The following is a 12,548-nucleotide window of genomic DNA, read 5'->3' as shown; positions in this document are numbered from 1 at the left end:
GCTACCAGGGGAGTTGAAGGCTTTCTCCTCCAAATTCTTGGAGCTGACCACAGAAGATGATATCCTCCTGTAGCACACCAGGGTTGTTGTTCCAGCAAAGGGCCGGGCAATTGTGTTGAAGGACCTTCACAACGGGCACCCCGGAGTGTCCAAAATGAAGATGCTGGCAAGAAGCTTCACCTGGGTGTGGACACAGATATCGAGATGTTGGCCAAGCAATGATCCATCTGCAGAAGCACCAGAAGTTCCCCACAACGGCACCCCGACACCCTTGGGGGTGGCTGGGATTCCCTCGGACTCGCGTACATTCTGATTTTGCCAGTTCATTCTGGGTTCGATGTTTCTTGCCCTGATGGACACCCCTCAAAGTGACTGCAGGTCCACAAGATGGCGCCCACCCCCTCCTGGGTGATTGTCGAGCGATTACGCATTTCTTCTTCACGGAATCCTTGAGGTACTCGGGTCTCTTTCACAAGTGAAGGGTTTGCTGCTTTTGTGAAAAGCATCGGGCAGATGGTTAAATGGGGGCTAAAGAAACAGACTTCAGGCTCAGTGGACACCAGGCTGGAAAGATTGTTATTCTCATACAGGACCACACCATAAGCAGTAACTGGGGTGGCCCTGGCTGAGATGTTAATGTGTCGTAGGCTTCATACAGGGCTGAGTTTGATTGTCCCGGAAATCAGCACAAAGGTGCACGGTAACCACAATTTGCAAGGGCTTTGCCCAGTTTGACACTGACCTCTTCGACGCTTCGCATCTAACGACTCAGTGTTCGTTCGCAACTTCAACGTTGGTGCTCGCTGGCTGTCTGGGTTTGTCGTCCGCCAAACAGGACCAGCCTCTTACCAAGTTGGGGTTCAGGGGCAACTGGCGTGAAGGCATTCGGATCATATTCGCTCACGGAGGTTACTCCCTCGCGAGGTTCCTCCAAAGAACTCTGCCCTGGAATCTCCGACTCTATTGCTGAGCCAGTCTGCTGTGACGCCTCCAGTTTCACTCGAGGCCAACATGCCCGACGTTGTATCTTCTGACTCTAAAACGGGGACGCAGACATCGGAGGTCTCGGACACGATCAGTTGCCTGCCGCCGATCATCCACGATGGCGTTCCTACCGCAGACGATGTCTCACGAAAGGTACACACAGACCGATCCGGGCCATCAGCTGCATGACAATTTGCCGGAACCAAAAAGAATACTACATCCTCCACTTGCTACTTCTGTTGGTCATCAAGGGGGTCTGCGGATATTTTGGGGGAGTGAGGAATGTAATAGCCCGCACGGCACTACGGGGTGGGAATGATTATCTTCCCCATGGTCATTGCGGAATATGAGCCCCCCTGCTCGGGGCGGGGTATCTGTATGAACCTCTGTAAAAATAGGTCGGCCAGTAAGGCACCGACCAGAACAGGAACCTGCTCGGGATCCATCGGCTAGTGTATATTTTGTGTTCTAATTAAAACTACATTTCTTTATTTTATTCCGTATGGACTCACCGCGTGTTTATTAAAGTTTGTATGTGCAAACAGTCTCCACCTTAATTACTTATCTCTGGGAAGCAATAACCTAAGGATGGTGCTGTGGTTTGTAGATTTGGTATAAAATACCCTTTGACTGGCATTAGGCGTTAGTCTTCTTTTAATCATAAACCAGACACAATCAATCTTTTCTTTGTGTCTTGCTCACAAGCCAGAAAATCTGGTTTGGACCTATTGTAATGTGGTGGTGTCATTCCTGAATGATAGTGTCATCACATTATCTGGCCATGTTGAAGTTCCAATGGGTGGGGCCGAAGGCTATGCATGTGACATTTCTTTGGAGGTATGTTGATCAGTTCCCAGTCCCAGTGATTGACTCCATTAGCATGTCAAACTGCTAATGGCATTTGTCACGCATTGGATTCAGTTGCAAGTCATCTAATGGAAGCCGCCTTCAAAAGGGTGAGGCACCCCAAGGCGCCTCATGGAGCAGCATTGGAGAATATGGTTGGTTAACGGCCTTGGAGACCAGGAAACACTGCGTCGCCACAGGGAGACCTACAAACAATCCGAAGCAATAGGTGAATGGGTTCATTGCCATCGAAGCTATAATGTCAACTGCAGCAATGGAGAGTTACCTTGCTGTTGTGTCTTATCAGCAAGATGCCGGAGGCAAGATAGTCTTCCTTTTGCCAGCGAGTCTAATCATTCCCAATCTAGCATTGTTTTCTCTCTCATTAGCTGGGATTTAGTTCATGGCTTCTCTCCCTTCCTATTCACTCTTCCTTCTTTTTCTATCTATAAATTTATGGATTGCTTTCCATTATTTTCAATGTGCACTTAATAAAAATTCGCTTACAAAGGCACCACTGCCAAGGGTACATATTGTATCGAAATTGTTACTCTCAATCTGTATTTGCAATTTCTCTTCCCGTTTATCACATTTCCGTTTCACTCCATCGCTTTGCTTTAATGGTTCCTACAAAGGTTTTCTGTCTGCTTGAGTAAAACAGGGAATATCAAGTCGGTCTTTTGTGCCCTGTGTGCCTGCTGCAGAGCTCCAAGATTAATTTGTTCTTCCATGGCATGTGGGCATCACTGGCAAAGCCCATCCCTAAATGGCGTTGTGGTTTACTAGGCGACTTCCGAGGTCAGTTAAGCTTCTATCACAGTACTGCAGGTCTGAAGTCGCATGTAGGCCAGACCAGGTAAGGATGGCGGATTTCCTTTTCTGAGGGACATTAGTGAACCAGATGGGTTTTTACAACAATTGATGATGAGTTACTGAACTGAATTAGAACGTCATCAGCTGCCGTGGTGGGATTTCAACCTGCGCTCACAGGAACTCTGGATTACCAGTCATGTGACAATTACGCCAGCGTCTCACCATAAAAACCAACACAACAACTTGTATCTCCCAGTTGCTCAAGCTATTTTGATACTTTGCTTCTTAGGGAAAGGCTCTTTCCAGCCGGGTGCTACTCATTACAAATGGTTTGCTCATGTCCAGAGGTTGCACATCCCAGCAGTTGGGTGGTTCAATCTAACAGCACAGTGGGTGCGCCTGCACCACACAGATTGCAGCGGTTCAAGAAGGCAGCTCATCACCTTCTCAAGGGCAATTAGGGATGGGCAAAAAATCCACATCCCGTGAAAATGAATTAAAAAAAACATTAAAAAAATCGGCCTCAGTGCCTTTGAGCTGGGAAAGGCGTGGGGTCTCCAATCCCGCTTGTTGTGGTGGATGGCAGACATGCAGAGGCTGAATTTGTGAGCAGACAAGCTCACTTGTGAAGCCTCTGGGGTCAAATCCTCACAGCCAGCCAGGGCCCAGGCGTATAGCTGAACAATGACTGGTTGGGTGATGCCTGTGGAACTGTACCACAGCAGGAAAGGTTGACAAAGGGATGGCATACAGGGTGGGAAATAGAGTTGCCAACGGAGATTAAATGTATTCCTGGAGATTTCATCACGTGACATGCCTGTCCGTGTGGGCAGCACAGTGGTTAGCACAATTGCTTCACAGCTCCAGGGTCCCAGGTTACATTCCTGGCTTGGTTCACTGTCTGTGCGGAGTCTGCACGTTCTCCCCGTTTCTGCGTGGGTTTCCTCTGGGTGATCTGGTTTCCTCCCACAGTCCAAAGATGTGCAGGTTAGGTGGATTGGCCATGCTAAATTGCCCCTAGTGTCCAAAGGGGTTGGGTGGGTTTGCTGGGTTGTGGGGATAGGGTGGAGGCATGGTTTTAAGGAGGGTTCTCTTTCCAGGGGCTATGCAGACTCGATGGGCTGAATGGCCGCCTTCTGCACTGTGAATTCTATGATTCTAATTCTATGATCCTCCTGTTCTCCGACCATTAATCGGACAGCACATCCATCCTTGTGACGCACGGCGTCCCTCCACCAACTGGAAAGCAAAAAGATTAATTCCCCGATTGGATGATGCTTGACTGTCAGCCTTTGTATCCCATTTTGGGTTTATTTCTATCTGGCAAAAGGGAAAGAAAATAACGGGAAACAAAATCCCTTTTTCAATGTCCCGCTGATTTTTCTCCAGGGTCGTACACAGCAATGTCCTGGAAATGGATCTTCAATTCCTGGAGACTCTAGGCCAGGGGTGGGCAAACTACGGTCCGCGGGCCGCATGCGGCCCGCCAAAGGTCTATATGCGGCCCACCAAGATCAAGTCAATAAAAAAAAACAAAAAATTTTTTTTTTTAATATTTTTTTTTTAATAAGGTTAATGGGTGGGGGGGGGGGGCTGTTGGGTTACTGGTATAGGGTGGATATGTTGACTTGAGTAGGGTGATCATTGCTCAGCGCAACATGTGTTTCATGTGAAGTTTCTACTTTAAAATATTAATTAATAAAAATTAATTGCTTTTTTTCTTTAAACTGAGTTACTTTGTTTTTCAAATAAATGTGTTTCATGTAAAGTTTCTACTTTAAAATATTAATTAATAAAAATTAATTGCTTTTTTTCTTTAAAAACCTTTTATTTTGGCTATTTTAAATATGAATTATTTTACTTAATATACTATGCGGCCCTTTAAAATTGTGAATTTCTGAATGTGGCCCTTGCACGGAAAAGTTTGCCCACCCCTGCTCTAGGCCAATCCTGGAGGGTTGGCAACCCCAGTGGGAAGTGAAGGGAAATATTTCAACGGGCTCAGTTCCGTCTGTCGAAGTAGGGTTGTCATGTCTGTCTGCTTTGTGAGAATGCTGTCTGTGCGAACACTTGGAGTGGGGTGTGGCTGTCAAGATGCATTGCTTAATTAGGTCATTAAAATACATTGTACATTAATGGGAACTGAGTACAAAGTTCGAAAAGAATTAGAAATATTTCCCACACTAATGTGAATATTACTGTAGAACATTTTTGTTTGGTGCTGCACTTTAACCATTTAGCAGTCAAGTTCCCTGATATTAAGCTGGTTTGAATATCCCCAAGAATACAGATCTGGGCTATCTTACTTATCTTCCTTAATTACACCAGCAAACCATTCCCAACATCCGACCAATGTTGCCCGATGTCACTGATCAAATCGCCATATTCACCACTTGCATCTTGAATCTTGCAACAATCTCCCAGAGATGAACTGGCTTCTACAACTGGGGATTTAGGATCTCAATGAAATTTACGGGATACTGAGAGACCTAGATGGAGTGGATGTGGAGAGGATGTTTCCACTAGTAGGAGAAGCTAGAACAGGAGGGCACAACCTCAGACTGAAGGGATGATCCTTTAAAATTGAGATGAGGAGGAATTTCTTCAGCCAGAAGGTGGCGAATCTGCAGAACTCATTGCCACAGAAGGTTGTGGAGGCCAAGTCACGGAGTATCTTTAAGACAGAGATAGACAGGTTTGTGATTAATGAGGGGATCAGGGGTAATGGGGAAAAGGCAGGAGAATGGGGATGAGAAACATATTAACCATGATCGAATGGCGGAGCAGACCCAATGAGCCGAATGGCCTAATTCGACTCCTGTATGTAATGGCCTTTTGGAGGGGTAGGGTTAAAAATGAGTATAGTGCACCGCACTGGGGAGCAGCTCTGTTAAAGGATTATTGTTGAAGCAGTAACTCATCACTGCACAGTATCCATTCATGGCGTAGCAACTAAAATCTTTCAACATGGGCAGCATGGTGGCGCAGTGGGTTAGCCCTGCTGCCTCACAGCGCTGAGGTCCCAGGTTCGATCCCGGCTCTCGGTCACTGCTTGTGTGGAGTTTGCACATTCTTCCCGTGTTTGCGTGGGTTTCACCCCCACAACCCAAAGATCTGCAGGCTAGGTGGATTGGTCACGCTAAATTGCCCCTTAATTGGAAAAAATGAATTGAGTGCTTTAAATTTATTTTTTTTAAATAAAATTTTTTTTAAATCTTTCAACATCTTTTCACTTCCTTCAATTGGGGGCTCTTTACCCCGCACATAATGGAGCGATCCAGAAGGAAAAAACAGTTCAAACCAGTATCTCCCCATTTTACTCTTTTTTTAATTCTGGGGAGGCTAGAGAAGTTTAATTTTTAAGGACTGCATGGATTTAGTAAGGGGAGGTCGTGCCTGACAAACCTGTTAGAGTTCTTTGAAGAGATAACAAATAGGTTAGACCAAGGAGAGCCAATGGATGTTATCTATCTTGACTTCCAAAAGGCCTTTGACAAGGTGCCTCACGGGAGACTGCTGAGTAAAATAAGGGCCCATGGTATTCGAGGCAAGGTACTAACATGGATTGACGATTGGCTGTCAGACAGAAGGCAGAGAGTTGGGATAAAAGGTTCTTTTTCGGAATGGCAACCGGTGACAAGTGGTGTCCCGCAGGGTTCAGTGTTGGGGCCACAGCTGTCCTCTTTATATATTAACAATCTAGATGACGGGACTGGGGGCATTCTGGCCAAGTTTGCCGATGATACAAAGATAGGTGGAGGGGCAGGTAGTATTGAGGAGGTGGGGAGGCTGCAGAAAGATTTAGACAGTTTAGGAGAATGGTCCAAGAAGTGGCTGATGAAATTCAACGTGGGCAAGTGTGAGGTCTTGCACTTTGGAAAAAAAGAATAGAGGCATGGACTATTTTCTAAACGGTGACAAAATTCATAATGCTAAAGTGCAAAGGGACTTGGGAGTCCTAGTCCAGGATTCTCTAAAGGTAAACTTGCAGGTTGAGTCCGTAATTAAGAAAGCAAATGTAATGTCATTTATCTCAAGAGGCTTGGAATATAAAAGCAGGGATGTACTTCTGAGGCTTTATAAAGCACTAGTTAGGCCCCATTTAGAATACTGTGAGCAATTTTGGGCCCCACACCTCAGGAAGGACATACTGGCACTGGAGCGGGTCCAGTGGAGATTCACACGGATGATCCCAGGAATGGTAGGCCTAACATACGATGAACGTCTGAGGATCGTGGGATTATATTCATTGGAGTTTAGGAGGTTGAGGGGAGATCTAATAGAAACTTACAAGATAATGAATGGCTTGGATAGGATGGACGTAGGGAAGTTGTTTCCATTAGCAGGGGAGACTAGGACGCGGGGGCACAGCCTTAGAATAAAAGGGAGTCACTTTAGAACAGAGATGAGGAGAAATTTCTTCAGCCAGAGAGTGGTAGGTCTGTGGAATTCATTGCCACAGAGGGCGGTGGAGGCCGGGACGTTGAGTGTCTTTAAGACAGAAATTGATAAATTCTTGATTTCTTGAGGAATTAAGGGCTATGGGGAGAGAGCGGGTAAATGGAGTTGAAATCAACCATGATTGAATGATGGAGTGGACTCGATGGGCCGAATGGCCTTACTTCCGCTCCTATGTCTTATGGTCTTATGGTCTTATGGACTGTTTTTCTGCAGGATTTTCTGCTCAATTTTGATGTGGTCGCAGATAGTGTCTAGGTCAAGTCTGGAATCATGCCCTTGGTCAAACGGACTGCCACGTCTTAATGTCCATGGGACTAAAATTGGTGTGGAGTGTATCACTGGATCAGGGCACAATATCCAAGCCAGCACTTTGGGCATAATCTTCTCACAGCCTTTGAAAATATTCTCTCATCAAGGGCAAACGTGACTCTTGTCCCTGCTGGTCTGAGAGTCTGGGCTGTCCTCCCAGAGACAGGCATGGTGTAGCACGGTGGCACAATGGTTAGCACCGCAGCCTCACAGTGCCAGGTGATTTCCTCTGGGGTCTCCAGTTTTTTCCCCACAGTCCAAAGATGTGCAGGTTAGGTGGATTGGCCATGTTAAATTGCCCCTTAGTGTCCCAAGAAATGTGGTTAGGTGGGATTACAGGGATAGGGTGGGAGAGTGGGCTTTCAGTGGGTCAGTGCAGACTAGATGGGCCGAGTGGCCTCCTTCTGCACTGTAGGAATTCTGTGAAGAGGCCACCCCTCCTATCCCGACAAAGGCCCCCCATCCAATTAGTGGCAACAGCTAGATTCCTGCGGCTCTAAGTCCAATCAGAGGGCCCATTATTTTGGAAGACTAGCAGCCCCACCGGTAGAGGAGAACATGGAGAACACAGGGGCACCTCAAAATGGAAAGGCAAAGCCAGTCAGCCCCTGGGAGGTGAGTGGAAACCCCTTCGGAGGAATCGTTTGGGCTGATGGTGTGATCTTTTCTGCCCAAGGCTCCATCATTGGGACATGAAGCTCCCAGCTCTGATGGAAGTCTCTCTCCCACCCCCAAGACTGACAACTGGAGGCTGCCTCTCCACCGAACTGCCAATCTCAGCGGGAAGTCATTCCAACACCAAAAATATTGTGGTGGATTCCTCCCCATACCCTGCATTAGCTTTCTAACTGGTCAGTGTTGGCTAGTTATTCACCTGCCTCTCCTGAAGTCACCGGCGGTGGCAGTGCATTGACCCATTGGCCCAAAGCTTTAACTTGTAAGTTTACTCCTGACCCAATCTTCAAACCTGCCTCCATGGGATTGGAAACATTCCACGCTTCATTACCAAGGGAGTGCTGCACTATTGGTGGTGCCATTTTTCAACTGAGATAATGCACAAAGGATCCTCTGTGCTCTCAAGGGGATATCAAAGAGCTCATGGCAACATTCAAAAAAGAGCCGGCAAGTCCTATCTAATAATCAACAATATGAAAACATCATTGATGTCTTAGACCAAACCACACTCCGCTGCTTCATCAATGACCTTCCCTTGGTCATCAGGTCAAAAGTGGGAATAACCACTGACAATTGCACCATGTTGGGTTCAACTGGCAACTCCTTGAATAATGAAGCAGTCCATGCCTCTTGCAGGAATTCCTGGACAATATTCATCCTTAGGCTAATAAGTGGCATATAATATTCATGGTTGGCAAATCAGTTCCAGGCAATGGCCATCTCCAAAAAGAAAGAATTTAACCACCTCCCCTTGACATTCAATGGCATTCCCATTGTTAACTTCCCAACCATCAGCATCCATTGACCAGAAACTGAACTGGACCAGCCATAAAAATATTGTGGCCACAAGAGCAGGTCAGATACTGGGAATTATGTGGTGAACAACTCACCTCCTGACTCCCAAAAGTTGTCCACCACCGACAAGGCACAAAACAGGAGTGTGATGGAATACTTGCCTGGATTCAGCTCCAATAACACTCAAGAAGCTCGACACGATCTAGAAGAAAGCATCTTATCCAATACCTTAAACATTTATTCCCTCCAGCATTGGAACACAGTGGTGGCAGTATATGTATACCTGCAGGATGCACTGCAGCCATGATTTACTGTCTGTTGCTTAGACTATTCTCAGCACCGAGAAAGACAGAAGGGTGGGGAAGATCATTGGAGTATGGATGTTCCTGGAAATTTGGCATTCACGTGCATGCTGTTGGTGGCCACAACCATTGAGAATCTGATCTCTTGGTTTAAAGAAGCCAGTGGGTCTCAGCTCAAGCTTCTTAAAAATAAATTTAGAGTACCCAATTATTTTTTTTTCCAATTAAGGGGCAATTTAGCATGGCCCCCTGCCCTGCACATCTTTTTGGATTGTGGGGGTGAGACCCATGCAGACAAAGGGAGAATGTGCAAACTCCACAAGGACAGTGACCCAGGGCAGGGATCGAACCCGGGTCCTCGGTGCCGTGAAGCAGCAATGCTAATATTTACTTTACCCTTCTTTTTCTCTCTCTTTCTCTACAGATGCTGCACGATTGGCTGAGTTTTCCCAGCATTTTCGATTTTTTCTTTTAAATTTAGAGTACCCAATTATTTTTTACAATTAAGGGACAATTTAGCGTGGCCAATCCACCTACCCTGCACATCTTTGGGTTGTGGGGGGCGAAACTCATGCAGACACAGGGAGAATGTGCAAACTCCACATGGACAGTGACCCAGGGCTGGGATTGAGGGTCAAACTATCCTTTTTTGTAGTGACTGGTGATTGGAGGAGGGTGTGTTAATTGAGGTTATCGAGGGGGGGCGTTCATTTCCTAATGTAAGAGTGGACCAACTCCAACCAAAACCAATTGCAATACAATTTAAAGGCAAGGATCTAATGGTGAAGATATTCAATTCTTCATACTTGGGTTCCAGCAAGGCTAGCCTTTATTGCCCAAACTTGCTTTGAACATTTCAGGGATGAAAGGCCAAGGGTCAGAGGCCAGCCACACATGGCATGGGACTGGGGTCATGGTCAGGCCAGACTGGGTAAGGACAGTATTTCCTCACCTTAGGCAATTGTGAACCAGTTGGGGTTTTATGACAATCTGACAACTGTTGCCACTGACACTGAATTTTCTTTTGCAAATTTCAAAAACAGCTGAATTTAAATTCTCAAACGGCCAGTGGGATTTGAACTCCCACCCTCTGGATTTATTGAACTATCATTCACAGAGCACACATAGTCACTAACCTATCAAATGGCCTCCCTGGTACACATTGAGAAATTTCACGCGCAGAGTATTTTCACTGGGGGAGTGTTGGACACAGCTCTTACGCGTTGCTGTCCGTGCTCCTCTGCCTGTGTACAGCAGGATATCATACAGGAAGTAATTAGCAGAATGGCTGATTACCATCGTCAGTAGGCCGGATTTTCTGGCTCTGCCCACTGACAGGATCGTCCGTTCCCACTAAAAGTCAATGGACTTTTGGCTGGGCCTGCATGTCTCCCACGCTGGTTCCAACCAAGGCTCGGCCGGAAAATCCCAGGAAGAAAGAAACACAACCATTTAACAAACTTATTTAACTGGAGCAACAACATACCTATTTTTGTGAGGGCCACGAAGAATCCAGCACGAGTTGAAGGATAGAAAGAAATAACATTTATTTACAATAACATATATAACAGCAGCAGCATGCTCCCTTGCTGCTCACTCCTCTCTAGCTGGTTCCTTACTGGCCAGCTTTATTTATGCAGAGAATCTGCTAATGATTTCTCCGCCTGCCTCATCGGGGAAGCCCATAGTCTCAAAGGATTGGGGGATTGCTATTAGTCCCCAGCCAGTGGTAAGCAGGCAGGTTATAACATCCCCCCCCCCCCCCTTAAAGTCCAAGGAATCCACCAAAGACCCTGGTGAAGGAGGGCGTCGGACTCGTTTTGCCGCAGGCCGGACACCATTTGCACGAAGTGCTGGATTGGGTGGCGTGTAACTAGATGGAGAACGGCGCTTCCGTGATAAACAGTGTAACGGTTGGACATCCACGGCCCGTGGGCCTGAGGACTCCCCCTCTGAGGCGTCCTGTGTCTCCATCTCGGAGTCGGAGTCCACTGCCTCCATCATCTCGGCGTCCCTATCTCCAAGCGGTTCTGCAACGATCTGTGCAGGCTTTGAGTGCGGCACCAGAGGAAGATCGTGAAGAATACTCTCCACTGTGTCTGGTTTCTGTGGCTGTAGAAATGAGCTCCGGGGCGGCGGGGAATCTTTGGAAGAGATGGTCTTCTGTACCATCGTGGTCTACATGCTTACGCTGGAGAAGACCCTGGGCTTGCCGTTCCTGAGTGCGGCATACTTTTGCGCCAATGTCCGGGAAAACCATGCTAAAGCGGGTGCAAAGTCTCTGACCCATTAGGAGTTCCGCGGGAGCTACCCCAGTCACCGCATGTGGGGTGGTCCTATATGAAAACAAAAAACTAGCCAGTCTCGTGTCCATCGACCCAGAAGACTTCTTCTTTAGGCCCTGTTTGAATGTCTGCACTGTGCGCTCTGCCAACCCATTTGAAGCCGGGTGGTATGGGGCGGTGCGGATATGGCGTATGCCGTTCATCTTCATGAACATCGCAAACTCCTCACTTGTGAACAGAGTGCTGTTGTCCGTGACCAGCACCTTGGGGAGGTCATGTGTACTGAAAGACAAACGCATCTTCAATTGTTGCGCAGGACGTTGTGCCTCTCATCTTATGCACCTCTAACCATTTAGATTAATCGATTAATAGAAGGAACATGGATCCTTGAAAAGGGCCAGTGAAATCCGCATGCAAGCGTGCCCAAGGGCGCCCTGGCCATTCCCAGTGGTATAGGGGCGCGGCCGACGGAAGCTTCTGATGCTCCTGGCAAATGGAGCAGTTTTGGGCCACCTTCTCAATGTCGGTGTTGAGGCCTGGCCACCAGACATAACTCCGGGCCAACATTTTCATTTTGGTCACATCCGTATGCCCATTGTGCAAGTCCCTTAGTATCAGCTCGTGTCCTTTTTCCGGGACAATCACACGCGTCCCCCACAAGAGGATACCGTCTTCCACGCTGAATTCCACGGAAAATGCCCGCAACTCGCCTGGGAGCTGTCTATGCTGCCCACCATACAGGACTATGTGCCAAACCTTTGACAGGACTGGCTCCGTCTGGGTCCACTCCCGGATCTGTGATGCCATGACAGGCAAGGAGTCCATAAAATTTAGGGCTGCAACCACCTCACCGGTCATGGGGGTCGACATGGGGCCGGTCGATAAAGGCTCAATGCGTTGGCATTTGCTATCTGGGTCCCTGGTTTGTGCTCCAGAGAATACTCGTAGGCAGCGAACAACAAAGCCCAGCGCTGGATCCGTGCGGAAGCAATGGGCGGTATTGGCTTATCCTCTCGGAAAAGTCCCAGCAGAGGCTTATGATCAGTCACGATAGTGAAGTGGCTGCCATACACATACT

This window comes from Scyliorhinus canicula, chromosome 12 (assembly GCF_902713615.1).
Source record: "Scyliorhinus canicula chromosome 12, sScyCan1.1, whole genome shotgun sequence".
Classification (NCBI taxonomy): domain Eukaryota; kingdom Metazoa; phylum Chordata; class Chondrichthyes; order Carcharhiniformes; family Scyliorhinidae; genus Scyliorhinus; species Scyliorhinus canicula.
Note: the sequence above shows the minus strand (reverse complement) of the source record.